This window comes from Hevea brasiliensis, chromosome 3 (assembly GCF_030052815.1).
Source record: "Hevea brasiliensis isolate MT/VB/25A 57/8 chromosome 3, ASM3005281v1, whole genome shotgun sequence".
Taxonomy (NCBI): Eukaryota; Viridiplantae; Streptophyta; class Magnoliopsida; order Malpighiales; family Euphorbiaceae; genus Hevea; species Hevea brasiliensis.
The window spans coordinates 51,109,782-51,125,201 of NC_079495.1; positions in this window are offsets into that span (position 1 = coordinate 51,109,782).

Below are 15,420 nucleotides of genomic sequence, written 5' to 3' on the forward strand. Positions count from 1 at the left end.
TTGGCAATTAATGCCAATACTTTTGGGAACCAAAATGTGGTAAATCTATGTGGTTAAAACTCATGTAACTATTATATATGAGAAAGTTAATATTTTAACTTAAATGACCAAATGAATAATAACCTTACATGTTAAATACAAATATTCAAGGAATAACTTTGTAATATGCCCTAGTAGGCCTAGTATGATTGGTTTGGATAGGTTGGCATGCCAATAGAGTTCTGATAGCAGTACTGCGTATGGCTTCATGCCATTCTGTGATATGATAGCCTATGGCTATACTAGTCTGCACACCAGAAAACACATTGTGACCGATGGTATGATGGCCCAAGGTACCTGGTACCCGGGGCTAGTTTACCTATTTTTTTACTCCTGTCAATTTGTATAGGTTACTTGGGCATGGAAAAGTATAAATGTAATTGAATTGATTATTAAAGGAAGTAAAGAAATTAAATATCAAGATAAAGAACAAGAATGATTACAATAAAAAGAGGTTCAAAATCATCAAGAAGACGATTAATAAAATGCTAGAAAGAGTTAATATCATAAGATGTAATTAGCCTTCAACTAAACAATAAGTTAGTAATTATTTATTTCTTATAAGCATAATAACTACGAAATTTTTACTTTTATTTGCATATTATATTTTCTTGTATTATTGGCACTACTAAGCTTTATGCTTAGCGCGTCGCTTTTGCAATGCATAGGTACTGAAGATTTGGCCAGAGAACCCAGTGAACCACAGGCTGGGTGAGACTTGTACACAGATCTACATTATGTCCATGTCACCTCACAGACTATAGTGCATTGGTAGAACACTAGATCCCATTTTGGTATTTTGTACTGTTTGTATTTTGTAATTAAATTTTTATTTTCTCATGTATAGTTGAAACTCATGTAAAATATTTTGGTATTAATGCAAATATTTGTAATTTTTGTTTATAAATGAAAATTTAGTATTTATTTATGATTTGTACATGATTATCATGTGAAATGAATGAATGATAAATAGAAGAATTTTTGAGAAATGGTTGACAAATATTGAGATTATGTTGACATAAATGGAGTTGAGAATGATTAGAAATGTATTGGAAGTGTTTTTCACAGGTTCTGAAGAACTGTTTTATTCATTTTTAGCCGGTACTCTGCCGGATTTTCTATAAAATTTTTGAAACCTCAAATAAATTTATAATTTCAATAAATGAGTTAAATTTCACAAATTGCACTTCATAACCATAAAGAAATAAATTAAGGAAGGATAAAAATAATTGAGATAAAATAGGGTATTCCAGTATACTGTGTGGCATATCTTGCTCGGCTATGCTGTAGACGGGTAAGGAGTGTCACATAGTGGCTCTTTTTTTTACTTGAAATAATTGGTTAAATTGACTTAATTTTATGCAACTAAACTTTTAGATGTTAAAGTCTTAATACTTCAAAATCAATTTCAAAAATTTATATTTGATATACATATTTTTCATGTATTGGCCCCAGAAAAATATTTTTTCTAGATTCACTACTGCCCTATATATCTATTATTGTATGTTGAGACAAGTACGAGTGTGCAATTTTAAGTTTAAATTGAAGAATCAAACAAAACCGAACCAATTTGGTTCAATCAGTTTAGTTTTTCAATTTAATCAATTTAATGTTTTTAAAAAAAAATTTAGCTAGTTGGTTTGATTCAGTTATTTTAATTAAAATAAAAGAAAAATAGAATCTAACCAAAATTTCTATACCACACCGTTTTTTATCCTATATATACCTACCCCTTGCATCTTTTTTCACACTTCACCCAAGCTTAGAGCCCTCTACCCACATGCCTCATCTTCTCACTTCCTCTTTCTTCTTCTTCTTCTTCTTCTTCTTCTTCTTCTTCTTCTTCTTCTTCTTCTTCTTCTTCTTCTTCATGCTACTACAGCGCATCGCATGACTCATGTCCACCCCTTCATCATCAAACCCATAGCAAAAAACCTCATTTCTAGGATGGAGTAAACTCTTTTATTAGGGAATGAAGGAAATTGAACTAGTTTTATGATTTCTTTTTTATTCAATGCATTAATTTTATTTTCATAAGGTTATGCCTTGATCTTAATGCTTTTTGTTTATTTGATTAATTGATTATTCTAGTGAGGTTTGAACAAATAAGCTAGGATTTCTCAACTAGTTGAATGCATAATTGATTTCTGGAAAAATTTTTGTATATCATATTAGGATTAGGCTACCTGAAGAAGGACCCTAGAAATAATGTGTTGTCCACTTAATCTCTAACCGAATAGGACGAATTAATTGTAAGGGATTCATATTCTTTATGCATCTAGATTCTTGTTACCTAAATAGGGACTATCAATTTAGATTAATATTCTCCCTAAACAAAACAATTGGTCATATTCAACGCTGCCATCTCATGATATAAAATTTGCACTGGATTGGTTATCAAACTTAAGTGAAGGTGAAATAGAAGTTTTGTTAGTTAATTTACTTGTTGCTTCAATTTTTAATGTCAATTTTTAGTTTAAGCAAATTCAAAAATTTGGTTTCTCAAATAACATTATGGTATTATTGGATTAAATACAAATAATAATTTTGATCCTTATGGGATCATACTATTTCTCATCACTTTTTTACTTGAATGATTAGTGCATTTGCTAGTGTTGGCTAGAATGCATCAAATTTTTAGTGTCGTTGCTAGGGATCATTAGTTTATTTGAAGATAATTTGATACTACTTGTTAATTTGAGAATTTTTCTTTTTTTTTTCTTTGGATTTTCAAGTGCTTTTGCTGGTTGATGACCAGATCTAGTGGAAAGCCACTTGTAGAATTTGATCCAAAAATTGAGCAGACATTTCATTAGAGGAACAAAAAGAATCAAAAGAGAGTCATGGCTAAGGAAGAGAATTAGAATGAACTATCGATTTTAGGCCAAAATAGGCAATAAGGAGGTGCAGTGCACTGACCACTTATAGATTATGCGAAACCAGCCACGAAATTGGCTGCACCTAGTATTAAGGTCCCAACTATTCAAGCTAATGATTTTGAGATTAAACTTGCAATCATTACTATGGTTTTGTAGACAGTGCAATTTGGTGGCTTGGCTTATGAAGACTTGAATCTCCATTTAGCAAGTTTTCTATGAATCTGTAATACTTTTAAACAAAATGGAGTTTCAGATGATGTAGTCAAATTGAGGCTATTCCCATTTTCATTAAAGGACAAGGTAATTATTTGGTTGACTTCTCTACTAGCTAGATCAATTACAACATAGGATGACATGGTTTAAAAATTCTTAGGTAAGTATTTCCCTCCGGCAAAAACTATGGAATTGCATAATGATATTGGTACATTCTTATAGATAGGCACAGATTCATCGCACAGATTCATCATGTGAGGCATGGAAACAATATAAGGAATTTTTAAGAAAATGTCCTCAACACTGGTTGCCTATTTGGCTGCAAATTCAAACCTTTTACATTGGACTAAATGGACCACCCCGAAGCACAATGGATGCTACTGCAAATGGTAACATCATGAGAAAGACTCCAAAGGAAGCCTATGAGCTGCTAGAGGGAATGGCTGAGAATTCCAATCAATTGCGAACAAAAAGATTACCTACTCGTAAGGTGTCAGGTGTGCATAATGTTGATGCAATTACAACTTTGGCAGTGCAAATGGAGGCACTAAACAAGAAGATAAATGGGATGCACTTACAAAAACCTGCTATATGTGCCCTAGTATGTGACTTTTTTGGAGGAGCACACCTAAATCATGAGTTCCCAACAGATAATAATTCTATTTTTATTTTAATGCCTAATCAAGCTGGCTATATATTTGATTTTCATAGGCAAAACAACCTATACACTAAGACATACAATCCAGGGGGGGAGGAATCACTCAAATTTCTCATGGAGTAGCAACAACAACTAGGCAAAACCTTAACCACCACTAGGATTCCTCCTTAAGAGAAGAAGCAAAACTCAAAGGAGATGATGATCAATTTTCTAACTGCAACTGAGTCAAGGTTCTGAAATAAAAAAACATCAATTGAAAACCTTGAGACTCAAATTGGGCAACTAGCCACCATGATTTTGGGAAGGACACAAGGACAATTGCCTAGCAACACCTAAAAAAACCCCAAAGAACAAGTTAACGCCATCAACTTAAAGAGTGAGAATATAGTAAGAGATATGGAGCTGAATAAGAAAGATGACAAGGAAGAGGAAGCTCTTAGTTCTACAAAAAAAAAGGAGAAATCTACCAAATATGTAACACCCTTATATTCGGTAGTGCATTCTACTGTTCCGATGACCAGTGTCTGTCCGGACAGATAGAATGCCTAGAACTACATTTAAATGTTAGTAAGGAGACATAAAATAATGAAATACACTAGAGAAAAATACAAGAAAAACAAAGGAAAAATAAGAGTAATGAAATGTAACTAAGTTAAACGAGCCAAAAACCGTAGCGATGGGTGACCGCACCGGGAAGTTACGACGTGGACCGTTGACTAGCCCTGGACTGCGAGGAACCCTAGGAAATATTTTTAAGACTTAAATAAATATCTATTAAAGTATAAATGAAATTAGAAATGTCAAAGAAAAATTAATTAATTAGTATAAAGAAAAACGAGAAATCGAGAAATCGAAAAAAATCGGTATTACCGAAAAATCAGGAATACAACCCGAATAGGGGCATTGTGGTCATTTGACACCCCAAATTGCCTTTTGACCTAAATTTTCATTAAAAATAAATGATATTGAACTTTGAAAATGTCATGAAAATTAAAATTATGGTACATAATGTAAATAGTGGAAGAATGGTGGTAAATTTTCAATTTAGGAAACTTTGGATAAATTAATCAATTAATCTAAGTTAGTGCTCCACTAACTCATATTATATGACACATATATAAGCCTTTGGACAGCCATCTCCACTAAGTCACTTTCTTCTTCATTTTTCTTCTCCATTGCCAAAACCAAGCTTGCTCTCCCAACTCTCCCATGGCCATCCACATGCAATGGCCAATCCACCATCTTCAAGCCACCATTTCCTCAAGAGTTCTTCATTAAAGTTGGAGTATACACCTTGGGCAGCATTTTGGGAGCAAGAAGGGAGAGATTTGAAGAGGTTTGACAAGTTTCACTTGAGGTACATGTCCATTTCTTCATCCTTTCTTTGTTAAAGCTTGTGTGGGTGTTGTGGTGAGTTAAGTTATGGAGAAACTTTGAAGTTTTAATGAGTTATTGGAAGGTACTATTTTTGGCAGCCATAGAATATCAAGGTTAATGAATTATTTCTTCATGTAAATGGTGTTTTGAGGTGTTGAATTAAGTGTTTAAATGTATAGGAGTTGATTTCCATGTATATAGTTTGAATTGTAAGTTATAAATTGAAAATGGAAGTTTGATGTGAATGTGTTACTTGGGCAGCCTCATGGTGAAGATTGGTAATATTTAAGTTCATGAAAAGCGGTTGAATTATGGTACAAAAAAAATGGCAGCATATTTATATGAAATAGTGGTGATAATGTATATAATTTGATAGTGTAAATTATATGTATTGGTTAGGAGTATTATGTGGAAAATTGTTTAGAATTGGATATTGTAAATTAGGAGTTGTATTTGGTGTATGTAAGCTCATTGTATTCTGCCTAAAGTTGCTATAATGTAAACTATTGAAGAGTATGGTATGGTACAAGTGCAGAATGGTTTGGGAAGTAAAGTTATAGTTGGTGAATGTGTGATCGGTTTAGTGTTTGAGAGACATGTAATGGCAGTATGCAAATGAAACTATAACCCTAAGTGTGTGACTCCAATTGGTATGAGGCTAATTGGAGGTGAAACTAGGCACAAAATGTGCCAACTTTTATGAAGAAAGCCTACCTAAATTCTATCCAAAAAGTGACATGAGAATTGACCAAATCCGGATTAGTGACTTTGCAAAGCTGAAAATTGACCATTTGAACAGCAGTCATTATTTTGGCCATAACTCACTCAAAACAGATCCAAATGACCTAAAATTTATACCATGGATAGCTTAGACATAGAGCTAAAACTCTTATGAATACATCAAAACCCATAAATGACCATAAGCAAGTCAAAATGCTTTCACAAGTTCGAGTATAAAAACTGCCAGAATCGGAAATGACCTAAAAATGACCTAAGTTTGCCATTTTAGTGCAATCTGTCCAGTAATAGTAAAATGATCATAACTTGGTCTAGTAAACTCCAAATGATCTAAAATTTGTGGCAAAAGTTTACTAAGACATAGACCTCCAAGTTTGTAATTCGGACCAGAACTCGAAAACCAAGGGAACTAGGTCATCCGATTAGGTCAAAATAGCCTACCGAAATCCGATAAATTGCAATAAAATGCAATACACTTGAAAATGGAATTGATAACATATACCAACACTAAAGGACTATAAAATGTGACATATTGGTAACATTAAAATTAATACCCCTAGAGTGCATCAAAGTTCAACATTACAGGTTGACTAAGGAAAACAATAGTATTAAATAAATTTAATTATTGAACTTTATTATTAGAAATAATTTAAAAGAGTTCTGAAACACTTCAAATTGTGTGTTTCAGTTAGCAAAGACTCAAAGAAGGAGAAGGAACCATTGAGTCAAGGCCAAGAGGCATTTATCAGAGGTTTGTGCACAACAGTTATTTCTTTGAATTTTCAATTGAAATAAATTATGACAATTTGTATGTTATTGTTAAATTGTGGAAAAAAAAATTGTTTGAATGAAATTTGATGGATACTTATTGCTTGAAAAATATTGTGAATGGTTTGAAACCACAGCTATCATGTATATTTGATTGAATTCCTCGCTAGCTTGTCTAGTGGGACAAATTGGCTTTGAATTCCCTCTCTGGCTGAAGTGTTGAGGTGTGTGCCAGTTGAGGACGAATAGGATGAGTACTCATATAATTGCTCACTAGCTATGTTATTCCTCACTAGCCATTGGCTTTTGGGACGAATTGGACTTTGGGAACATGATTAAGCTGTGTGTGTGATTTATTGATATTTATTGTGATATTGTGAAATGGAGTTTAATTCTTTATGACATTCACTGTCTTTTGAATTTAACTATGATTTTAAGTATCCACAGTTTATATGATTTTATGGTTTATGGTTTTAAATTGCATTTTCTTAATGTTGTGCACCACTGAGACATTGGCTCAGCGATAGCTTTTTCATTACTGTCGCAGGTAGACAGACAGACAGAGCAGCAAAGTAGGCTACTTGTGCTACATTTTGGGATCTACCGGGTATATTGAGTATATCATATTTTTGTAATTTTTTTTGTAATGTATGTGCACTATATGTATATATTGTACTTGGTCTTGAGTAGTTGTAAACTAAAGTTGTAATATATTTATTTCTTATCTCAGCTTTTAAACTACTCGGTCATTTTGTAGTCTATCTTTGGAAATATTGAAAATTGATGTTGAATTAAGTTTGACAAATGTTGAGAAAATTGATTTGTGTTGAGCCATACTGGAGTTTGGGATTGAACAAATATATTGGAAGTGTTTTTTACAGATTTTTGAATAACTGTTTTATTCAAAATACAGATGGCGCTCTGCCAAAATTTTTACAGAAATTATTGATACTTTAGATTTGTTAATTGGTTCACTTCAGTTAAAAAAAAAAAAATTTAACACCTGTCAAAAGTGCTCACCACTGTAAAAAGAAATAAGAAAAGATTTAAAATCCCTTGTAGTGTATTTAATGAGTTATCAGTAGGCGAAGTTTGGTAATTCATTAGGTATACTACGGGATCATGTTATGCCTTACGGAGGGGTAAGGTGTGACAAAAGAGACCAACAATAAGGTAAGGGAGGTTAAAAAAGAGAAAGGTATGACTATTTCTAACCCTTCTATTATTAAAGGTAAGCCTTATTTTCCATATCCTAAAAGAGTTAAAAAGGATAAATTAAACCAACAATTTTCTGAGTTTTTAAAAGTCTTTAAAAAGTTGCATATTAATATTCCATTTATTAAAGCACTATCTCAAATGCCTAGATATGTAAAATTCTTGAAGGATATTTTGTCTTACAAAAGGAAAATTAAGGAGCATGGAATTGTGATGTTAACAGAGGAATGCAGTGCCATACTGCAAAATAAGTTGCCTCCTAAATTAAAAGACCCAAGGTGTGAATTAGGTGGTTCTAAATTTGATAAAGCATTATGTGATTTGGGAGCTAGTGTTAATCTAATGTCTTTACCAATTTTTAGGAAATTAGCCTTGGAGAGGTAAAAGAGATAAATATCTCACTCTAATTAGCCGATAGATCAATCAAGCGACCAAAGGGTATCATCAAAGATATTTTAGTTAACATTGATAAATTTATTTGTCCCATTGACTTTGTTGTGCTAGATATGGAAGAAGACTAAGAGGTATTATTGATCTTGGGTCATCCATTCTTAGCAACAACTCTTGCCTTAATTGATGTTCAATGAGGGAAGTTGGTCATGAGATTTGATAAAGTGCAAATAGTCTTTGATGTCTAAAAACAATGAGGAACCCTTCTTATTTTTATACTTCTTCTTGGTCCCAAATTCATTATATTCATAATGATTTAAGTGAGCAACATGAGAGGGGACTAAAGAAGGATACTATGGAGAGGTGTCTCATGGAGTTATGTATGTCAAAAGATGAAGATCCTCTTTTGAGAGATAAAGTTAAAAGATTAGAGGATGAATCTTCAATTGTAACTAAAAGGGGGCTGAAGAAAGATTTGCAGGAATCCATTAACAACGCTCCTAAACTTAAATTGAAAAAAAAAAGGAGTTTCTTTATGGTTTGTTTGGAGAATTGAATAGATCCTTAGGTATTTTCACGGACAATGTAAGGAAAATGAAATACAGAAACATTGGGGAACCAGTTGAAAGGGGAGTTAATCTCTCCTTATTCAAACCGCCATGAGAAGCATGAAGAGTCAAGCTAATGACTATAAAAAATTAAAAAAAAAAAAGCACTCTTTGGGTGGCAACCCAAGTCTTTGATTTTGTTTATTATATTATGTTCATTTAATTGGTGAAGTTTAGCTTTATGTCATTAAGTTTTTATCAATTCTATTTAGTTTATTTTGATCAAATTTAGGTTGTTCTTTTTGTGTTATTTCAAAGCTCAAAAGTTAAGAAAAATCTATAAAAATAGGAGGAACAATGAAAAAACTTTTTGCAACAAAGTGATTTTGCAGAAAACTGGTTGTGCACTAGCCTCACCACGACCCTGCTTTATGACAAAGTGCAAAAATTTAGCAATGAGCAAAGGAATGATCACAACCATGCCTATGGCATTGCCACAGCCTCCCTTATGTCTAGAAGCAAAAATTTGAAAATTGGTCAGGTAAGTCCCATGACCCTACTAGTGGCTCAGCCATGGCCTTACCCATGAGGTTAAAAAAAATAATAAAAAACTTAACCCTTCTCACACCACTATCCTTTCTTTTCGTCCTCTCTATTTCCTTTCCTTTTTTTTTTGCTTCTTTTTGTCCTTATTTTCTCTCTACTTTCTTTTTCAAATCACTAAACCCTAAAATACAACTTACTTTCCTCTCGAACATCTCACTAGTCTCTCTCTTTTTCTTTCTATTTTCTTCTTTTATCCTCTCCAATATCTTACTAATCTATCTCTTTTTTTATTTGTTTTCTTTTTTGTTCTTTCTTCCTCATAACTGATGTCTACACACTCCAGCTCTCACCCTAACGCCATCCCTAATGGCCTTCCCTTTTCTCCATATCGCTTCCTTTTCTTCTTCATTCTTGACCCACCCATTTTCTTTCTCTATTTTCATTTCTTTCTTTTAGTTTACTTTATTTTAAGTTGAATTTCTAAGAAGGATTTTGGGTCTAGTAGGGGATTTTATATATCAAAAAGATAAACTAAGTAATTGAAATAAAGGTTGCATTAAGTTCCTTTTGGATTGGCAATTGTGCACTGTTTGAGATGCTATTTGAGGTTTGATTGAATGGATGCCAATATTATTCACCTTGTGAAAGAGCATGCGACTTCAAAAAGCTTAAAGGACCAATTGATGAGATAAAAAAAAAAAAAAAATCTCTGTTGAATCAAGTAGTCACTTTCCTACTCATATTGTTAACTTCTTTTTGTTCATTCCTTTTCTTTGTCTATTGTTATTTTATGGACATCTTTAAAAAAAAAAAAAAATAGTTTGAGTGTGATGTTGAGGACACCATCACATTTAGGTGTGGAGGTGTCTATTTCTACTTATTTAAGTGTGTTGTTGCTTAATTTTATTTTTCTTGAAAGTATCTATTTTATGAGGAAAAAAAAATTGCATGCCATTTAACTTTGGCTGAGGTTGGACTATGTTAATTCTTCATGACTTTCTTAATTGGGAATATTTTAAGTTTTGAAGATTTGAAACTAGCTATGTTTATGATGTCTTGAGTAGTGGAAGGTGTGATTCATGAAAACCATATGAATTATTGTAATTGGCATAAAAGGAGAGTGTGATATCAAAATTGGGGTTACTGCTTTCTTATTTAGGTCTAAGCAAGGTTTAAATAAATAAAGTCTCCAATTCATGTGTATATATTTATATTATTATTATTATTTAAAAAAAGTCAATTGGTTTGTATGGTTAGAAAGCAACATTCTACTCTATTGTTTGAGTTGTTTAGTATCTAGGGATATTCATGCAAACCATGGTTATTCTTATGCAAAAATAGTATCTTTAAGATATGAGTATGCATAGCATGTTAAGTTTTTATCTTTGATCTACTGAGTAATTGGGTGTTTTCAATACCAACGTTGGCCTTCGCGTAAAAAGGTAATTACCAACTTAGACAACTGCTAAAAAAAAGAAACATAAAGTGTGTGTATTAATGAGGGGAATTAGCCTTCTATGGACCATAAAATGGATAGAGGGATGCCTGGAAAAAAGAAAAGGGAGAGTCTAGTTTGCTACCGCTATTTGTAGTAGTTAGGGAAGAAGTGATTCCAGGTTTGGTTGAAACATGATTTGTATGCTAGTTGTAGGGGCTTGCATAGATGTTTTCAAGTTATGCTTGGATGCGAAAATGGTCATTATGGATATGATAAGTTTGATTTCTTCTGCATTTAAGGTGTATCCAGTTGGGGAGATCATGGTTTGGATCATTTTAAAGCCTAAGTGACTTTTGTTTGGCTTTTTGTTTTGTTATTTAATTTTTTTCCCTTTTACTCAAGTACGAACAAAGTTTTAAGTGTGGGGGGTATAGTCTTAAGAGTGCGGGGTATTTGATACGTCATATTTTAATATATAGCTTTATGTTTTTTATTTTTTTATTTTACCTATTTTTAGTTAATTTATTTGGTTTTTAATTAGTTTTTGTTATTTGTTTTGTTTTTACTTTTTAGTGTTTGTCTTTTAGTTATTTTAGGACTTCTATCTTTTGGCATGTATTTTTAGTGGGAAAGACTCTAACTTTGAGCTAGAAAGAGAGTACAAATCTGCTGGATAAGAAAGGATTCACTTTTTGTTGAAAATTTTGTTATAAAGCTGGACATAGGCAATGTCATGGCACAAGCACAAGCTTAGGCATGGCCGTGTGTGATGAGCTTTACAAATTTGCTACTATTTTACAAGACTTAAATATTTCCTATTTGGAGGAGAGTTTCTTAAGGCCAAAAGAAGTCTAAATAGAGTAGAGATTACAATATTTTATAAGGAGAGAACGGGATTGAGGATCATCACTTTGAAGAGCAAAAAGGGGATGACTTTTGGGGGAGCAAGAAAAAGGCTCTACAAATTGAAGCTTCATCGAGACCAGAGTTTGATTTTCTTATTTTCTATTTTTGAGCTTTAATGATATTTTTTTTCCTTTCTTCTTTTGTTTCTCCATCTCTAGGATGGAGTAAATTCTTTTGTTACTGAATGATGGAACTTAAACCTTTATTATGATTTCTTTTTAATTCAATGCATTAATTTTATTTTCATGAGCTTATGCAATTAATTTTAATGTTTTGTGTTTATTTGATTAATTGATTATTCTAGTGAGATTCAAACAGAGAAGTTAGGATTCCTTAATCAGTTGAATGCATAATTGATTTCTAGAAAAAAGTATTGCATATCACATTAGAACTAGGCTACCTGAAGGACCATAGAAATAATGTATGGTCCATTTAATTTCCAACAAAATAGGACTAATTAACTATAAGGGATTCTTATTTTTTATGCATCTAGATTCTTACTACCCGAATAGAGACCATCAATTTAGATAAATATTCTACCTAAAAATGACAATTGGTCATATTCAATCCTACCATCTCATGATATAAAATTTGCATTGAATTAGTTATCAAACATAAATGAAGGTGAAATCTAGCCCTAACACTTTCATTATCAAAAGTTCCTTAGTTAATTTACTTGTTGCTTTAATTTTTATTGTCAATTTTTATTTTAAGCAAATTCAAAATATATGGTTTCTCATATAACATTAAGGTGCTATTGACTTAATTACAAATAACAATTTTGATCCTCGCAAAAAAATACTTTTTCTCATCACTTTATTACTTGAATGATTGGTGCACTTACTAGCATTGGCCAGAACGTATAAGAAGTTATTATGTGTTTTTGTTGGTAAGTTATTTTATATCTTTAGAATAGTATTTTACAAGGTACAAGTCATTTCTTTAGTAAGAGATCAAATTTTTGAAGTTATCTAATGAAACTCACAAAAATATAGTAATAAAGTCAAAGAGTTAAACATGCAATCCACCTGTTAATCAACTTTTGCCAACTTATATATGCTATCAGATCTTTTAAATTGTTTATTTTATTTTTATATAAGTTTATGTTGAAATATAATATATTGACTTGTATTTCATTTTTATACTCTATTTTCAAGCAATGAATATAAAAATATATATATATTAGCACCAATAACGATTTGCTTTGATTAAAAACATAATTAAATTCAAAATATCAAAACTTCTAACCACCTCTTTTTTTTAAGTTTTCTCTTTTTTTAAAAAAAAAAAAGAAAACAACCCAAATGACACAGGCATACGTATAGTCTAGCAAAGTAAAAGGTAGGGATGGCAATAGGTAGGGTACCCACGAAAATCACTTTACCCGAAACCTAAATCTGATTAATATTTTTAAAACCTAAACCCGTCCCAAAACCCGATTAAAATTTATTCTCAACTACCTAAACTCATTATAAACCCGATTATTATTACCGGAATAATAACCAAACCCTCTTAATTTTATATATTTTAATTAATAATCTAAATAAAAATTATTTTTATTGATAATTTATATTTAAAAATTTAATAATTCCATAAAATATTTAAATTCTATTTTATATAAAATAAAATATATAAATATTTATAAATATTATTATAAAAAATATATATTTTATATTTAATTAAGTATTTACATAAACGGGTTCAAGTAATGGATACCCAATATGTAAAACTCAAATCCATCATCAGTATTATTTGTCAAATCTGAACCCATTCCAAACCCAATTTTATACTACCCAAATCCGTCTTATTAGAACTCGATTAGATCGAGTATCCACAAAAATTCGACCCATTGCCATCCCTAGTGAAAGGTCCCTTTCTTTCCGTTATATAAAATATAGTAAATTACTATTTAATCTCCATATTTTAGCAAAACTAATTACTTGGTCCCTGTATTTTGAAGAATATATTTTTTAGTCCTTATATTTTTACTTCTGTTAAACTGTTTAGTCTCTGCATCAATTTTTCTATTAGTCAATATGGTAGTCAAACTACTATTTAGTCTTTCTATTTTAATGAAATTAATTAGTTAGCTTCTATATTTTGAAAAAAACATATTAGTTAATCCCTATAATTTGATTCTATTAACTATTTAGTCTCATAATTATTTTTAATACCTAAACTACCCTAATCATCTCCTTCTTATTTCTCTTACCCTTACTTATTTCTCTATTTATATTTCTTTTCCTCTACACCTATACTCTTCTCCCCCTCATTCTCTCTTTATTTTCATCTTGTGATAAAAATGGTACAATTTGTCTATACAAAAAGATCAATTTATAAATAATTTAGGAAAATTATTTCTCAATAGAGAAAACACAAAAAATGATATCCAAGAAATTAGATGAAAATACTTGAACAATTTTAAAAACAAAATGTAAATTTAGATTCAGTATTCACATAGCAAATTTTTCATTTTTATCTAACAATATGTTTTTCAAAATACTATGCTTTTTAAAATACAAAGACCAACTATTAGTTTTATTAAAATAGATGATTAAATAATTGTGTTTTTTAAAATATAAAAATCAATTAATTAGTTTCCTTAAAATAAAAGCTATAGTATAATTGACTAGCATTGACTAATAAAAAATATGATAAATGGATTAAATAGTATATTATTTTATAATATAGAGACTTAAAAAATTGTTTTAATTAAAATATAAAAATTAAATAATAATTTTTCTTATAAAATAAAATAAAATAAAAGGACCCCCTTGCTTTATGAGAATTAATTGTCACATGTAGCGACACCGCCCTTTCATTGATCATTTAAAAGTGAAGAAAAGAAATTGTGGGTGCCCATCTGCCTAACTTAGTCACATCTCATTCTGTTGGACCTCAGCGCTACCATGCACATATTTCTTTCCATTTTAGAGCTTCGCTATGTGTAATGACTTAAATAGGACAATGCCTCTTTGCTTTTTGGTCCTTTTGCTTTTGGAAATTTCATCCTTATACTTACCGAGGAAGTTTAATTTCATTCGTTTTAAACTTTTTATTTGAATTAGTCTAGAAGTTTCAATCTAAACTCATTTCAAGCCAAAATCAAGAAAATTAATAAATTGTGTTTATTGATTTTTGAGCTGAAATAAAAAAATCAACAGATTTAACTACAAAAAGAAGAAATTGAACTTCTTTTTTTTTTATTTAAATTAAAAAATTTAACACAATTTTTTTTGTCTTAAATTAAATTTAAATTGAAATTTCTGCATTAATTTGGATAAAAAATTAAAAATGAGTGAACTTTTCCTTTTACTCTTTCCTCTCAATTTTTCTCAATTATATTTTAATCCGAAACGTTTTATTTCTTTAATAAGTATTATTTTGGGCCTGTTAATTGTATTTATTTTGTACACTGAAATTTCTGCATTAATTTGAATAAAAAATTAAAAATGAGTGAACTTTTCCTTTTACTCTTTCCTCTCAATTTTTCTCAATTATATTTTAATCCGAAACGTTTTATTTCTTTAATAAGTATTATTTTGGGCCTGTTAATTGTATTTATTTTGTACACTTATGTCTCTATCCTAGTATTTTAAAGGATCATCCAAGTGTATTTCTTTACAATGCTTTTTTGTTGGTTTGTTATTTCATCTTCTATTCCTAATTAATTCAAAGATAAAATATTATTAATACTACGTAAAT